This window comes from Henckelia pumila, chromosome 1, assembly GCF_033568475.1.
Source record: "Henckelia pumila isolate YLH828 chromosome 1, ASM3356847v2, whole genome shotgun sequence".
NCBI classification, from domain to species: domain Eukaryota; kingdom Viridiplantae; phylum Streptophyta; class Magnoliopsida; order Lamiales; family Gesneriaceae; genus Henckelia; species Henckelia pumila.
This window is the reverse complement of record NC_133120.1, coordinates 156,867,506-156,883,066: the sequence shown is the minus strand read 5'-3', so window position 1 is coordinate 156,883,066 and position 15,561 is coordinate 156,867,506.

Below are 15,561 nucleotides of genomic sequence, written 5' to 3'. Positions count from 1 at the left end.
ATATACCGTACCGTACCCAGCCCTATATATGATGATCATATATTCTGTTGCTAAGTACGCGTGTCCTTAATTTGCAATTCCAAAGAATCAATTATATCCTATGTTTTGAATCGAATTTTCCCTCTTTCAGATGCAACTACGCCGGGTCAAATTGGAAATATGAATATGGTTAAAAGATTTATTTGTACCCCAAAAAAATTCTAAGAATACCTATTTTTATTCGACGTCAATTAATACAACGTCAGATTTATTCGATCGAGGAAATTTTTGGGTCGAAATTAGCGAGACGTATGGTCTTTTTGGTGTGTACGAATTAATTAATTGTTGGGAACACATTAATTCATTTGTTGACGGATTCAAGTTCTTTAGATTTTTACGTGTGAAATTTAGATTGCGATTAAATTTGAGAATTTTTATAAGTTTCGATTCTTGTAAGAAATAACGTTTAAATCCAAGTTTTCGTTACATGCATGAAATCTTAAATTTGAATTTTTTAAGTTTATATCACTAAGAAATTGAGAGGCTAGGTTGTGACTTGCGTTATTTTTAACTTTGTAGAAAATTTGATGGTTGTATTTTGGTAGACTTATAATTTCCGAGAATAATAAACACATGAATGAGACAATAACGTTTTAAAGATTTTGTCTCGACTATTTTTTGTTTGAAATTCTTTATTTTATCCAAAATTTTAAATGTAAGATTATATATGAAGATTGATTTTTTTTTTTTTTGAAGATGTGAAGATTGAATTCGGATCTTAATATTTATGGAATTTCACTAAACTTGTTGAAATAATATTGAAAGGAATAAGGGCAAATTATTTTAAAATCCCCAAATCCAAACATTTCTTTCTCTTAACTCCCTACACTCAAATTTCTTTGTTTCAACTCCCTAGTGGTCCCCAAATTTGTCTTAACAAAGTGTTTAGCAATTAATCCTTTGTACGTGACATTGTTTTACCTATCGAACTAGTTCAGGCCAAGCAGAACTATCGGTTACGCAAGGTTTTCAGCCGATATACTCTGGATTAGGGTCCAACATGCTTCCGTAAGATGATTAAATTCAAAAACCTCTTTGACCATAGTGTCGCCGGGTCATACCTGCTGAGTTTTACGAAGTGTTCCTCACACTCCAACCACGAAGTCGCAACAGATGGTTTCTGCACAAGCTCCTTCAACGACACCCAACACAGCCTTAATTCGTTTTTAACCTTAAGGCGTATGATATATGAATTTAATTATAAAATATGAGCATGAAAGAACAAGAGACTTTAGAAAGATTATTCAGACATAATATTATTACATAAATCAACTCCTTTGAAAAGGAGAAGACAACTGGTTTAGCTACTCATAGTAGCTTTGTTCTTGAAATACATAAAAAGAAAACTTATTACAATCTTAGAAAGAGAAATATTACAGCAATTTATTTGTAAGAAAACTGAAGGGAATGATCGATGTCTTCAGCTTCCTTGAATGCTTGTATTTATAGCTGAGGTTCCACTCATTTCACCGAAAAACTTCAGGGAATCTTACAGCTGTCTTGTCCTTCTCTGCCATTATTAATGGCATCTTTAGCTAGTGGATGAGTCACTCGTTATCCACCTTGTCCTGTTATGCCATTATTGATGGCATCGTTTGTTTGTGGAGGATTCACATGTCGTCCTTTTTTTTTTGGCCCTATCCTCCTCACATGTCTTCTTTATTGTTGTCGGGGCATCTTTTGCTTTTGCAGTGGTCCCCTGAAAAAACGCATCTTTGGTAGTCCCTGTCCACCTTTGCTTGTCTCGAAAAATCCTTTTCGATCCGTTCGGGGTCTGAAGGATTTTTTGAATTCTGGCTCCTTTTGGTTTGGACACTCTAGGCAGATATTTTCTAACCATCTTCCGATATGAGCCATGTTACAAAATTTTCGGCGAGTCTCTTTACTCCCCCGCAGCTTGTTGTTCCACAAAAAGTTCCTCTTATTTTCGAAGAGTTCTTCCGCAAAAGTCGTAGTTTTTCCTTTCATTGTGTTTAGCAGGAATAATCCGTTCACAGAATTCTGATAAAATTTGAACAAAACTTAACCTTGTCCATCTCGGTGAGACAAACCCAAATACCCCATGCCCTTCTGGTTGAAATTTTATTTTCTCCAAAAGTGGACACTAATGGTATTTCTTCATATATAGGATCCTTGATGAATCTTTGATTATTCATGTCAGGTCTCCTTAGCTTGATGAAATGAAAGGGCTCGTGTGATCCTTTCCCTGTTGGTTCTGGAGCTGCACTAAAGAAGTATAATTCGAGCACATCTCCTCTGGACAAATGGTCGTTATTTGCCCATGTTTCTTGGACTGCTTCCTGAATCCATTTTGGTAGTTGTGATATCTCCTGAAAGCTTGGTGAAGTTGTATAAACTGAGGCTAAAGCCCCAAATTCATACCATAGCTTTACATCCTTAGGGTTGATATTATTTTTTAGCCAAATCCTTGGATATATCCCTGCAACATCAAACCTACAAGTTTTAGGGTTAATTTCACTTCTTGTACTTAATTTCTCCCACCTCTGTTGATAAACCTAAAATGGATACATGATAGCTGGGTTAGTATCAATCTTAGATTTGCCCTTGTCTGTGTTGGGCCTAAGATTGATCTCTTCCTCTTTTACCCCAGAGGCGGAGGGTTGACTTGATGAGTTATCATCATCAATTGTTGCTTCATCCAGATCATCAAAGGCTGATGATAGATTAGCACTTGTTTCTTGAGTTTTAGATTCCTCAACATCTTGTTTCACAACCAGTGGTTGTATTTCTTGTTCTTGTAAAACCAATGGTTTTAGCATTTCTTGTTTATAAAAAACCAATGGTTTCTCTATAGCCTTCACAATTGGCCCTTGAATAGCAGCCCATAGTTGGGTTTGAGCTTGCATACATCCTGTAATTCGATTAGATACTTTGATCCGATCAGCTTGTTGTAATCTGCCGGCCATTTCAGCATTAATGGTTAACTGGTTGAACTCGTTTTGAAGCAACCCAAGGTGTTCCCTGAGATGCCTCTTCATTTTCATGATGGAATCCACGTCACTGCCGTCCATCTCTTGTTAAGAAATCTGCAAGAATATTTTCATGAGATTTAATAATAACAATATCAAAAATATAATTTTGACATAATGCTTGCCATCTTAATAACCTAGCTTTCTCAGGTTTAGATTCAATCTTATTTCTTAGGAAAGCTTTTGCCTGGGTGTTATCAACCTTCAGCGTGAATTTTTTAGCAAGTAAAAATAATGGCCATTTTTCGAAAGCCCTTTTAACTGCATAAAATTCCTTCTCGTTGATATATCTTCTGATGGCCTCAGATTCTGAAAAAAGACCGCTACAGTATCTGTATGGTATTTCTCCATCCGGGGTGATCTTGGAAAGGACTGCAGCCCACCATTCATCACTGGCATCCGTAAATAACACCAGATCATCTTCATCTACGGGTATAGCCATTTTGGGAGATTCTTACATATCTCCTTTAATTGGTTTACCCCTTTAGTATGGTCATCGGTCCATATAAACCTGGCATCCTTTTTTAACAAAGGACTGAACACATTTCTGTACATTGCTAGATTGTTTATGAACATCCCTGCAAAATTAACTACTCCTAGAAAACTCTGGAGTTGTTTTACATCTTTGAGTTTATCTGGAAAATTCTTTACATTTTCCACAATATGGGGTTGTAGAATTATTCCAGTTTCATCAATCTCAATACCAAGGAATTCAATTTTCCTTGTTGCTATGACTTATTTCTTTTCAGATAAAACCAGTCCTTCTTGTTTACAAATTTTAGAGAAAATCTCTAAGTGTTTAACATGTTCGTCGATGTTTTTTGATGCTATAAGAATATCATCAATATAAACAAACATAAAGTTAAAATAATCTTTAAAAAGATTATCCATCTTTCTTTGAAATATTTGTGGTGCATTGGCCAATCCCATAGACATAACTTCCCAAATATAGTGTCCTTGTGGAGTAGAGAAGACTGCGAATTTCTTACTGCCTTCTTCCATTCGAATCTGGTAAAATCCAGACTTACAATCAAATTTTGAGAACACTCTACTATTTCGTACACAGCTTATTAGGTGTTTTCTACTAGGTATGAAGTACCCATCAAACTCTAGGATTTTATTAATACCTTGGTAGTTAATAACTAACCTGGGTTTCTTTATTTTTATTTCACCATGATTTTTGACCAGAAAACCTGGGCTGCTATATGGTGAAACTCCTTCTTTGATTAGACCAAGATCCAAATGTTCCTTGATAATCATTCTCATATCCCTTTGATCTGTTATGTTCATCGGAATAGGCTTATATCTGACGAATTCATACTCTTTGTCTTCCTTTAGAGTAAGGCTGGCTTTGAGTTGATTTCTATCCTACCATGCCAAATGATGCTCATTATAACTTTCTTTGAGCCTCTTTTTGACATATTCAAGGGATACCTTATTTTCTAACCCTATATCTCTGTGATTTAGAGTTACCTTGAGAAGCTCCATATCCTCTGTTTGGAGTTCTTGTTCTGTTATTATTTTCAACATGATTTCTCCAAACCTTCTTGGATCTTTCATTTTTGGGTGAAAAAGTTGTTTTTTTATCACCACGCTGGCTGCGAAATATTATCGGTAATTGTCGATAAAAAGCAACCTTGAGTCTTTGAATGATAATTTTATGATCACAAATTGTAGTGAACATAAGTCTTCTTGACTCATTGTCTTGTGTGTACTTCTTAAACATTTGTAAGAAGTTATTTTCTAACAGGATATCAACTCTTGTATCATGAAAATAGATTGGTGGTGTCTTTATCTTGTACCAAGGTGTTTGACCTGCTCCTCCCACAAGGATTTCTGCTTGTTTTATTCCTTTGCAAAGAATTAAAATTCTTCGAGAGAAATCTCGTCCAGCAATTTTTGGCAAGTCCTCTTCACATTCTTCAGGAAAGACTCATCTTTTTGCTGTACAAATTCCTGCTCCCGAGTCAATATAAGCTGCAAAGTATTCAGCCTTATATTGTTCGTATAACATCCCAATTGGAATGTAGACTTGTTGTCATTTTACTTAAAGGGATTACTAAATGGTCCTGCCATTTTTAGTAAACTGCATTGTAACTCAGTAATTCGATTAAGACTATTTAGCCTTAATACTTCTAAGGCCTCAATAGGTAGAGTATTGTTACTCTTTTCTACTTCTTCAATGTGTTCTAGTAAATCATACTCATGATTTACTAATCTCAAAAGTTGCTTCTTTCTCTGTTTATGAACAGAGTTCTCGAATTTGATTAAGGGATTGTCCCTTATCTGATTCTCTTGGTTTTCCATCTCGTAGAATTCTTATTGAATCCTCCAAGTCTTTTCTTTTGTCATGAACTCTATTCCCTTTTCAAGGCGTTTTTATGGTTTATGATCCTCCAGGAACTCTAGACCAAGAATGAGCTGATCCACTTTTTTTCCTGGAATTCCCCAGATTTGAACTTCCAAATCTCCAATATTTATCACTCCTTGGTAAGTTCCTTTTTCCTGTTGTTCCAAATAGTAAATCGAGTTACAAGGGAACTGGTTCCGATGACTTGTAATTTCGAATACTATTTTCACTTCTTTCCATCCTTCTAGAGATCTAAGTTTTTCTACTATAGAAAACTCCTTTTCTTCTGGTGGAATTTCTTGAATAGGAGATTTGTCCCATCTCCTACTTGTCATTCGGTTTTCTTGGAAAGATAACCTTCGGGGTTCTATTTTAAGGTCTCTATATAGAACTGGTCTGTCTTGAATTTGAATGTCTATTTCCTGAATTAAAGGAAACTCGATTCTTTCCGGGTATATTGCTTGAGCAACTTTCCCAAAGATCTCTAGAATTTCAGTGAACTCATTTCTAATAAATAATTCAGAATGATGAGTATTAGAAAGAGCATATGAAATTTGATAAGTAATTAAATATGGTCTATTACCTTCCTTCATTAGCCTTTTTTCCTTGAAATTTTGCTGCAACGTCAAGGCTCGACTAAAGTCCCTGTCAGCTAAATTGTAGGCTATTCTTGGATAAATAACTCCTACAATTTTTACTCCACAAAGATTTTCTGAGATAGTACCCAGTACAACATCTTGAATATTCCCCATTCTTTTATCACATACTACGATATTTATGGGTAAATCTATTCCTTCCTTAAAAGTTGCCTTAATCATTATTTGGATTGCTCCAATATGAATCCAAGACATCGTCCTTGCTACCTCACTTTTTAGCTTTTGCAATTCCTCTCTTATTTCTTCAAAAAGAATTAACTGCATCTCTATTTGATTACTTGTTAACTCCATAGGGATTGCCATTTCCCTTCTGGATACTTTATAAATCAAATGATGTCTTCTTTGTCTAAGCCCTAGGTTGCCTAAGACTCTTTCTACGTCCTGCCGAAAATCCTTGGTACTTCTGTAACGTTGGATTTTCTCTCATAATCCTTTGGACCATATTATGAGATATAGTTGTTTGACTAAAGAACCCAACCAAACTCTCATTTGTTTCATGTCAAAACACTTCTTCTTTATTCTGATTCTGATTCTGATTCATCATCAGATTCTTCTTGGCTAAACAACATCTCTTCTTCGTATATGCTTTCATCTGAGGGGATATCCTCAAATTGATATACTTGGACTAGATCTTGAAAGAAGACTGCATCATCCATATCCGGCGTTGTTTCAAAGAGTTTAACTCCTTTTTTCTCGTTTTCTGGACAGTTTGTAGATATATGCCCTCTAGCTCCACATGTCCAGCAGTTGCAATCTTTGAAACTTTCACTTGCTCTTGTATGAGTTCTTCTGAAACTTTTTCTAGATGGTGTTCTTCCCCTGCTTTGTGATGCGTTTGTTGCTGGGGATGTTCTTTTAGGTCCACTTCTTTTTCCCAATTTATAGGATCTGGCCTTTTGTTTGGACCAAAATGTTCTTGGTTTCCAAGAACTTTTCATTCTTTTATTATAGAGATTATTTCTGAATTTTTTCCTTTTAAATCCATGTGATCTGTTTCCAATAATTGTTGGAAGATCATTTTCTTTACAACATAAAGGTGTACGTTTATTTATACCCCTTATTTTCTTGTAGTTCTTCTGTAATGCTGCCATATGACACCATTCCGCCAATTTTTCTTTCAAAAAGGAGGCGCATCTTGCCAAAGTATCAAGATTACCTGGAACGTATTCTTTAATCAGCATTTCTCTCCAGGAAGTTGGCATTTTTGTGAAAAATAGCTGAATAGCTACATTTTCCTCGACTCCCAAATTCCATCTGTATTTAGTTAATAACATAATGTATTCATCAACTAAACAGATATCATGTAACTCGAGACTATACAGAACTTGAGTATATCTTCTCTTTTTCTCTGTATCTTGATTATTAAAATAGTCTACCCCTATAAATTGTGCTTTAAATAGGGTGGTCATTCTTCCTCCAATCTCGCTGAGAGATTCTTCTGCTAAGATTGATTCCTTAGTTTCTGGCATAGTCATATCCCATGAGATCTTAACAGATCCCATTAGACTCATTTCTAGAAGTTTAATGAATCCTTATTTATTGAGATCTAATGACCCTGCTGCAATTCTCATAGCTGACGTCCAATCATCTATAAGATCTTCTCTGTTTTTAAAGTCGAGAACATCAAGGTTTAATATAACTCCATAAGGATGTATCGGGTCTAAAACAGTCTTTCCATAAGGAGTTTGATGTAGTGGTATCTTACTCTTTCTTGATCTGGTTACTGCTGGATGTGAATTTTCTCCAACATGGAACTCACTATGTGGTTCTTCTGTTTTAACCACATATCCTGGGAGATTTCCTATGGGTTGTTCACCCTCAGGGAAATTCATTTTTAGATCTACTACTTTGAGATTCGAAAAAGAATCCGCAAGATCTTGTAGATCCTCGAGATTTAATCTTTCTAAAGTAGTCATCAGATAGTGTTTTTCTCTGATACTGCTTTTATAAGATTAATCATTATTTCATCATCAGTTAAAGGTTTTTGAACCATTTTTGTTTTACTTTTCTGATGTAACAAATGTTCGGTACCAAACGAGAGTGGTAACCTTCCTCCTGTGTTCCCTTTTCTAGAACCAGAAGTGTGTTCTAGATTTATGATTTTAGTTTGAAGATTCTTTAGCATTCCAAGAATTTCTTCTTGTTTCTTAAGGATTTCTTTAATCTGCCGAGATATTTCATACAACTGTTTGCTGTAATATTGTACCGTTTTTTGAATTTCTCTAAGATCTCCGGAGAGTTTAGAGGAATCTGGGGTAATCTCTAAAAATTGAGAGTTAAAAATCATCTTTCTTTATCCCTTCAAAATTGAGAGCATTAATCACAACCTGTTGTAAGTAATCTATTGTAAATAGATTAACTTGTTTATAGGATTTTATATGAATAAAATTCTCTTGATTCAAACCTTCGTTTGAAGTCATTTTTTGTAAAAATCTTCTTCTCAACAAAGAAAAATATGAATTAATGAATAATATAAAGTCTGAATAATTAACCTAAAGCTCTGATACCATTTTTGCGGATAATTCAAGTACCACATTTGAGCACAAACATTGCATAAATGAAGTAAATAAATGCATAAATTGGGTACAAAAATTAAACATTAGATTTGACCAAGTTTGGTGGTCCTAGGGAGTTTTAAGAAAGAATTTTTATTGTAGGAATTTATAAAAAAGTTAGGTTTGAATTTAAGGATTTATTCACAATTCACTCAGAAATAAAATGTAATGAAAATGTTGAAGTCAAATGGAATTTGAAAAAAAAAACGGTTATAAATCTTATTCTTTATCCACCACTAGATCGAATGGAATTTAATAATTAACTACGTGGCAAAGGGTTCGTGATCTAAAATAAAAGGATCGCATTTTTTTTAAAAAAGAATACAATCAAACACAAAAACTAGGTAGTTAACAAAAGAGTAACAATTCTGTGAGACGGTCTCATTCGTGAGACGGGTCAATCCTACCCATATTTATAATAATAAGTAATACTTTTGGCATAAATTATAATATTTTTTAATGGATAACCCATACAAGAGACCCGTATCATAAAAATGACCCTTGAGACCGTCTCATAGGAGTTTCTGCCTTAACAAAATAAAATTTGTCTTTAATATTTTTGTATAAAAATTTAACTTCCATGTATATATATATATATAGATGACTATTTTTAAAGATGAAATTTGACTAAGATCATTCCCTCAAATTTCACAAATTTTTTTATCATCAACATTTCAAAATTGTTATCGAAGCATTTTTTGGTCAAATATTCGGGTTAAGGTAGCGCAATCTCTTTATTTTCTACAGTCTATATGTATGCATTAATGTATTTAATTTGTTGTTCAGCCCCTGTTAGATTATTTAACCCGATTTTAAAGCAAGAAAAATTTAGTACGTACTAAACAAATAATTATAGCAAGAAAAATTTAAAATAAATCAAAAGGACAGATAATTTTAATGTGATTTGTTCAATCGATGCACTACGCTTAATGACCTCTAGCTCGAATCTCGATATCAAACAAATGTACGTACTAAACAAACAATTAATGTTACAACTAACAATGAAATCATACAATTATAATATGGGCAAATTATTTTAAAATCCTCAAATCCAAACATTTCTTTTTCTTAACTCCCTACACTCTAATTTCTTTGTTTCAACTCCCTAGTGATCCCCAAATTTGTCTTAATAAAGTGTTTAGCATTTAATCCTTTGTACGTGGCATTGTTTTACCTATCGAACTAGTTCAGGCTAATCCGAACTATCGGTTACGCAAGATTTCCAGCCGATATACTCTGAATTAGGGTCCAACATGCTTCCGTAAGATGAATTAAATTCAAAAACCTCTTTGACCATAGTGTCGTCGGGTCATACCTGCCGAGTTTTACGAAGTGCTCCTCACACTCCAACCACGCAGTCGCAACAGATGGTTTCTGCACAAGCTCCTTCAACGACACCCAACACAACCTTAATTCATTTTCTACCTTAAGGCGTATGGTATATGAATTTAATTATAAAATATGAGCATGAAAGAACAAGAGACTTTAGAAAAATTATTCAGACATAATATTATTACATAAATCAACTCCTTTGAAGAGAAGAAGACAACTTGTTTAGCTACTCATAGTAGCCTTATTCTTGAAATACATAAACCAAAACTTATATCAATAGAAAGAGAAATATTACAACAATTTATTTGTAAGAAAACTGAAGGGAATGATCGATATCTTCAGCTTCCTTGAACGCTTGTATTTATAGCTGAGGTTCCACTCGTTTCACCGAGAAACTTCAGGGAATCTTACAGCTGTTTGTCTTGTCCTTTTATGCCATTATTAATGGCATCTTTAGCTAGTGGATGAGTCACCCGTTATTCACCTTGTCCTGTTATGCCATTATTGATGGCATCGTTTGTTGGTGGAGGAGTCACATGTCGTCCTTTTTCTTTTTGATTTATGCTCCTCACATGTCTTCTTTATTGTTGTCGGGGCATCTTCTGCTTTTGCAGTGGTCCCCTGAAAAAACGCATCTTTGGTGGTCTCTGTCCACCTTTGCTTGTCTTGAAAAAATCTTTTCGATCCGTTCGGGGTTTGAATGTTTTTCCGAACTCTGGCTCCTTCTGATCAGGACATTCTGGGCAGATAACCTCAGACCATCTTCCTATGTGAGCCATGTTACAAAATTTTCTGCGAGTTTCTTTACTCCTCGGCAGCTTGTTGTTCCACAAAAAGTTTCTCTTCTTTTCGAAGAGTTCTTCCGCGAAAGCTGTAGTTTTTCCTGTCATTGTATTTAACAGGAACGATCCATTCACAGAATTCTGGTAGAATTTGAACGGAAATTTGACTTTGTCCATCTCGGTGAGACAGACCCAAAAACCCCATGCCCTTCTGGTTGAGATTTCATTTTCTCCAAAAGTAGATACCAAAGGTATTTCTTCAGCTTTAGGATCCTTGATAAATTTATGGCCCGTCATATCAGGTCTCCTTAGCTTGATGAAATGAAAGGGTTCATGTGATCCTTTCCCTGTTGGCTCTGGAGCTGCACTGAAGAAATATAGTTCTAGCACATCTCCTCTGGACAAATGATCATTATTTGTCCATGTTTCTTGGGCTGCTTCCTGGATCCATTTTGGTAACTGTGATATCTTCGGGAAGCTTGGTGACGCTGTATAAACTGAGGCCAAAGCCCCAAATTCATACCAGAGTTTTACATCCTTAGGATTGACATTGTTTTTTAGCCAAACCCTTGGATATATTCCTGCAACATCAACCCTGCAAGTGTTTGGGTTGATTTCACTCCTTGTCTTTAATTTCTCCCACTTCTATTGATAAACCTGGAATGGAGAAATAATAGCTGGATTAGTATCAATTTTAGATTTACCCTTGTCAGTGTTGGGCCTAAGATTGATCTCTTCCTCTTTTACCCCAGAGGCGGAGGGTTGACTTGATGAATTATTCTCATCAATTGTTGCTTCATCCAATTCATCAAAAGCTGATGATAGATTAGCACTTGTTTATTGGGTTTTGAAATCTTCAACCCTTTGTTCTACAACCAGTGGCTGTGTTTTTTCTTCTTGTAAAACCAATGGTTTTAACTTTTCCTGTTTATGAGAAACCAATGGTTTCTCTATAGCCTTAAAAATTGGCCCTTGAATAGCAGCTCATAGTTGAGTTTGAGCTTGCATACATCCAGTAATTCTATTAGATACTTTGATCCGATCAGCTTGTTGTAACCTGCCAGCCATTTCAGCATTAATGACTAACTGGTTGAACTCGGTTTGAAGCAACCCAAGGTGTTCCCTGAGATGCCTCTGCATTTTCATGATGGAATCCACGTCACTGCCTTCCATCTCTTGTTAAGAAATCTGCAAGAATATTTTCATGAGATTTAATAATAAGAATATCAAAAATATAATTTTGACATAATGCTTGCCATCTTAATAACCTAGCTTTCTCAGGTTTAAATTCAATCTTATTTCTTAAGAAAGCTTTTACCTGGGTGTTATCAACCTTCAGCGTAAATTTTTTAGGAAGTAAAAATAATGGTCATTTTTCAAAAGCCCTTTTAACTGCATAAAATTCCTTCTCGTTGATATACCATCTGATGGCCTATGATTCTAAAAAAATACCGCTACAGTATCTGCATGGTATTTCTCCATCTGGAGTGATCTTGGTAAGGACAGCTGCCCACCAATCATCACTGGCATCTGTGAATAATATCAGATCATCTTCATCTACGGGTATAACCATTTTTGGGAGATTCTTACATATCTCCTTTAATTGGTTTTCCACTTTAGTATGGTCATCGGTCCATATAAACCTGGCATCCTTTTTTAACAAAGGACTGAACACCTTTCTGTACATTGCTAGGTTGTTTATGAACATCCCTGAAAAATTAACTATTCCTAGAAAACTCTGGAGTTGTTTTACATCTTTGAGTTTATTTGGAAAATTCTTTACCTTTTCCACAATATGGGGTTGTAGAATTATTCCAGTTTCATCAATCTCAATACCAAGGAATTCAATTTTCCTTGTTGCTATGACTGCTTTCTTTTCAGATAAAACCAGTCCTTCTTTTTTACAAATCTTAGAGAAAATCTCTAAGTGTTTAACATGTTCGTCTATGTTTTTTGATGCTGTAAGAATATCATCAATACAAACAAACATAAAGTTAAAATAATCTTTAAAAAGATTATCCATCTTTCTTTGAAATATTTGGGGTGCATTGGCCAATCCCATAGGCATAACTTCCCAAATATAGTGTCCTTGTGGAGTAGAGAAGGCTGTGAATTTCTTACTGCCTTCTTCCATTCTTATCTGGTAGAATCCAGACTTACAATCAAATTTTGAGAACACTCTAGCATTTCGTACACAGCTAATTAGATGTTCTTTACTGGGTATGAAGTACCCATCAAACTCCAGGATTTTATTAATACAATGGTAATTAATAACTAACCTGGGTTTTCCTATTTTTATTTCACCATGATTTTTGACCAGAAATCCTGGGCTGCTATATGGTGAAACTCCTTCTTTGATTAGACTAAGGTCCAAATGTTCCTTGATAATCATTCTCATATCCCTTTGATCTGTTATGTTCATCGGGATAGGCTTATATCTGACGAATTCATACTCTTTGCCTTCCTTTAGAGTAAGACTGGCTTTGAGTTGATTTCTATCTCACCATGCCAAAGGGTGCTCGTTGTAACTTTCTTTGAGCCTCTTTTTGACATCTTCAAGGGATACCTTATTTTCTAACTCTATATCTCTGTGATGTAGAGTTACCTTGAGAAACTCCATATCCTCTGTTTGGAGTTCTTGTTCTATTGTTATTTTCAACATGGTTTCTCCAAACCTCCTTGGATCTTTCATTTTTGGGTGAAAAAATTGTCCTTTATCCCCACGCTGGCTGCGAAATATTATCGGCAATTGTCGATAAAAAGCAACTTTGAGTCTTTGAACGATAATTTTATGATCACAAATTGTAGTGAACATAAGTCTTCTTGACTCATTGCCTTGTGTGCACTTCTTAAACATTTGTAAGAAGTTATTTCCTAACAGGATATCAGCTCCTGTATCATGGAAATAGATTGGTGGTGTCTTTACGTTGTACCAAGGTGTCTGCCCTGCTCCTCCCATAAGGATCTCTGCTTGTTTTATTCCTTTGCAAAGAATTAAAATTCTTCGAGAGAAATATCGTCCAGCAATTTTTGGCAAATCTTCTTCACATTCTTCATGAAAGACTCCTCTTTTTGCTGTACAAATTCCTGCTCCCGAATCGATATAAGCTGCAAAGTATTCAGCCTTATATTGTTCATACAACATCCCTATCAGAATGTATATGGAGAAAGGACTTTTTGTCATTTTTTAAAGGGATTACTAAATGGCCCTGCCATTTTTAACAGACTGTGTTGTAACTCAGTAATTCAATTAAGACTATTCACCTTTAGTCTTCCTAAGGCTTCATAGAGTATGGTTACTCCTTTCTACCTCTTCAATGCGTTCTAGTAAATCATGTTCATGACTTACTAATTTCAATAGTTGCTTCTTCCTCTGTTTGTAAACAGAGTTTTCAAATCTGATTAAGGGATTGTCCCTTATCCAATTCTCTTGGTTTTCCATTTCGTAGAATTCTTATTGAATCCTTCAAGTCTTTTCTTTTGCCATGAACTCTATTCTCTTTTCAAGGCGTTTCCATGGTTTATGATCCTCCAGAAACTCTAGGCCAAGAATGAGCTGATCCACTTCTTTTCCTGGAATTCCACATATTTGAACTTCCAATTCTCCAATATTTATCAATCCTTGTTAAGTTCCTTTTTCATGTTGTTCCAAATAGTAAATCGAGTTACAAGGGAACTGGTTCCAATGACTTGTAATATCGAATACTATTTTCACTTCTTTCCATCCTTCTGGAGATCTAAGTTTTTCTATTATAGAAAACTCTTTTTCTTCTGGTGGAATTTCTTGAATAGGAGATTTGTCCCATCTCCTACTTGTCATTCGGTTTCCTTGAAAAGATAACCTTCGAGGTTCTATTTTAAGGTCTCTGTATAGAACCGGTCTGTCTTGAATTTGAATGTCTGTTTTCTGAATTAAAGGAAACTCGATTCTTTCCGGGTATATTGCTTGAGCAACTTTCCCAAAGATCTCTGGAATTTCAATGAACTCATTTCTAATAAATAATTCAAAATGATGAGTATTAGAAAGAGAATATGAAATTTGATATGTAATAGAATATGGTCTATTACCTTCCTTCATCAGTCTCTTTTCCTTGAAGTTTTGATGCAACGTTAAGGCTCGACTAAAGTCCCTGTCAGCTAAATTGTAGGCTATTCTTGGATAGATAACTCCTACAATTTTTCCTGCACAAAGATTTCCTGAGATAGTACCCAGGACAGCATCTTGAATATTCCCCATTTTTTTATCGCATACTACGATATCTATGGGTGAATCTATTCCTTCTTTAAAAGTTGCCTTGATCATTATTTGGATTGCTCCAATATGAATCCAAGACATCGTCCTTGCTACCTCACCTTTCAACTTTTGCAATTCCTCTCTTATTTCTTCAAAAGGAATTAACTGCATCTCTATTTGATTACTTGTTAACTCCATGGGGATTGCCATTTCCCTTCTAGATACTTTGTAAATCAAATTATGTCTTCTTTGTCTAAACCCTAGGTTGCCTAAGACTCTTTCTACTTGTCCTGCCGAAAATCCCTGGTACTTTTGTAACGTTGAATTTTCTCTCATAATCCTTTGGACCATATTATGAGATATCGTGGTTTGGCTAAAGAATCCAGCCAAACTTTCATGTGTTTCATGCCGAAACACTTCTTCTTTATTTTGATTCTGATTCTGATCCATTCTCAGAATCTTCTTGACTAAACAATATCTCTTCTTCGTATATGCTTTCATCTGAGGGGATATCTTCAAATTGATATACTTGGACTAGATCTTGAAAGAAGACCGCATCATCCATATCTGGTGTTGCTTCAAAGAGTTTAACTCCTTTTTTCTCGTTTTCTGGACAATTTGTA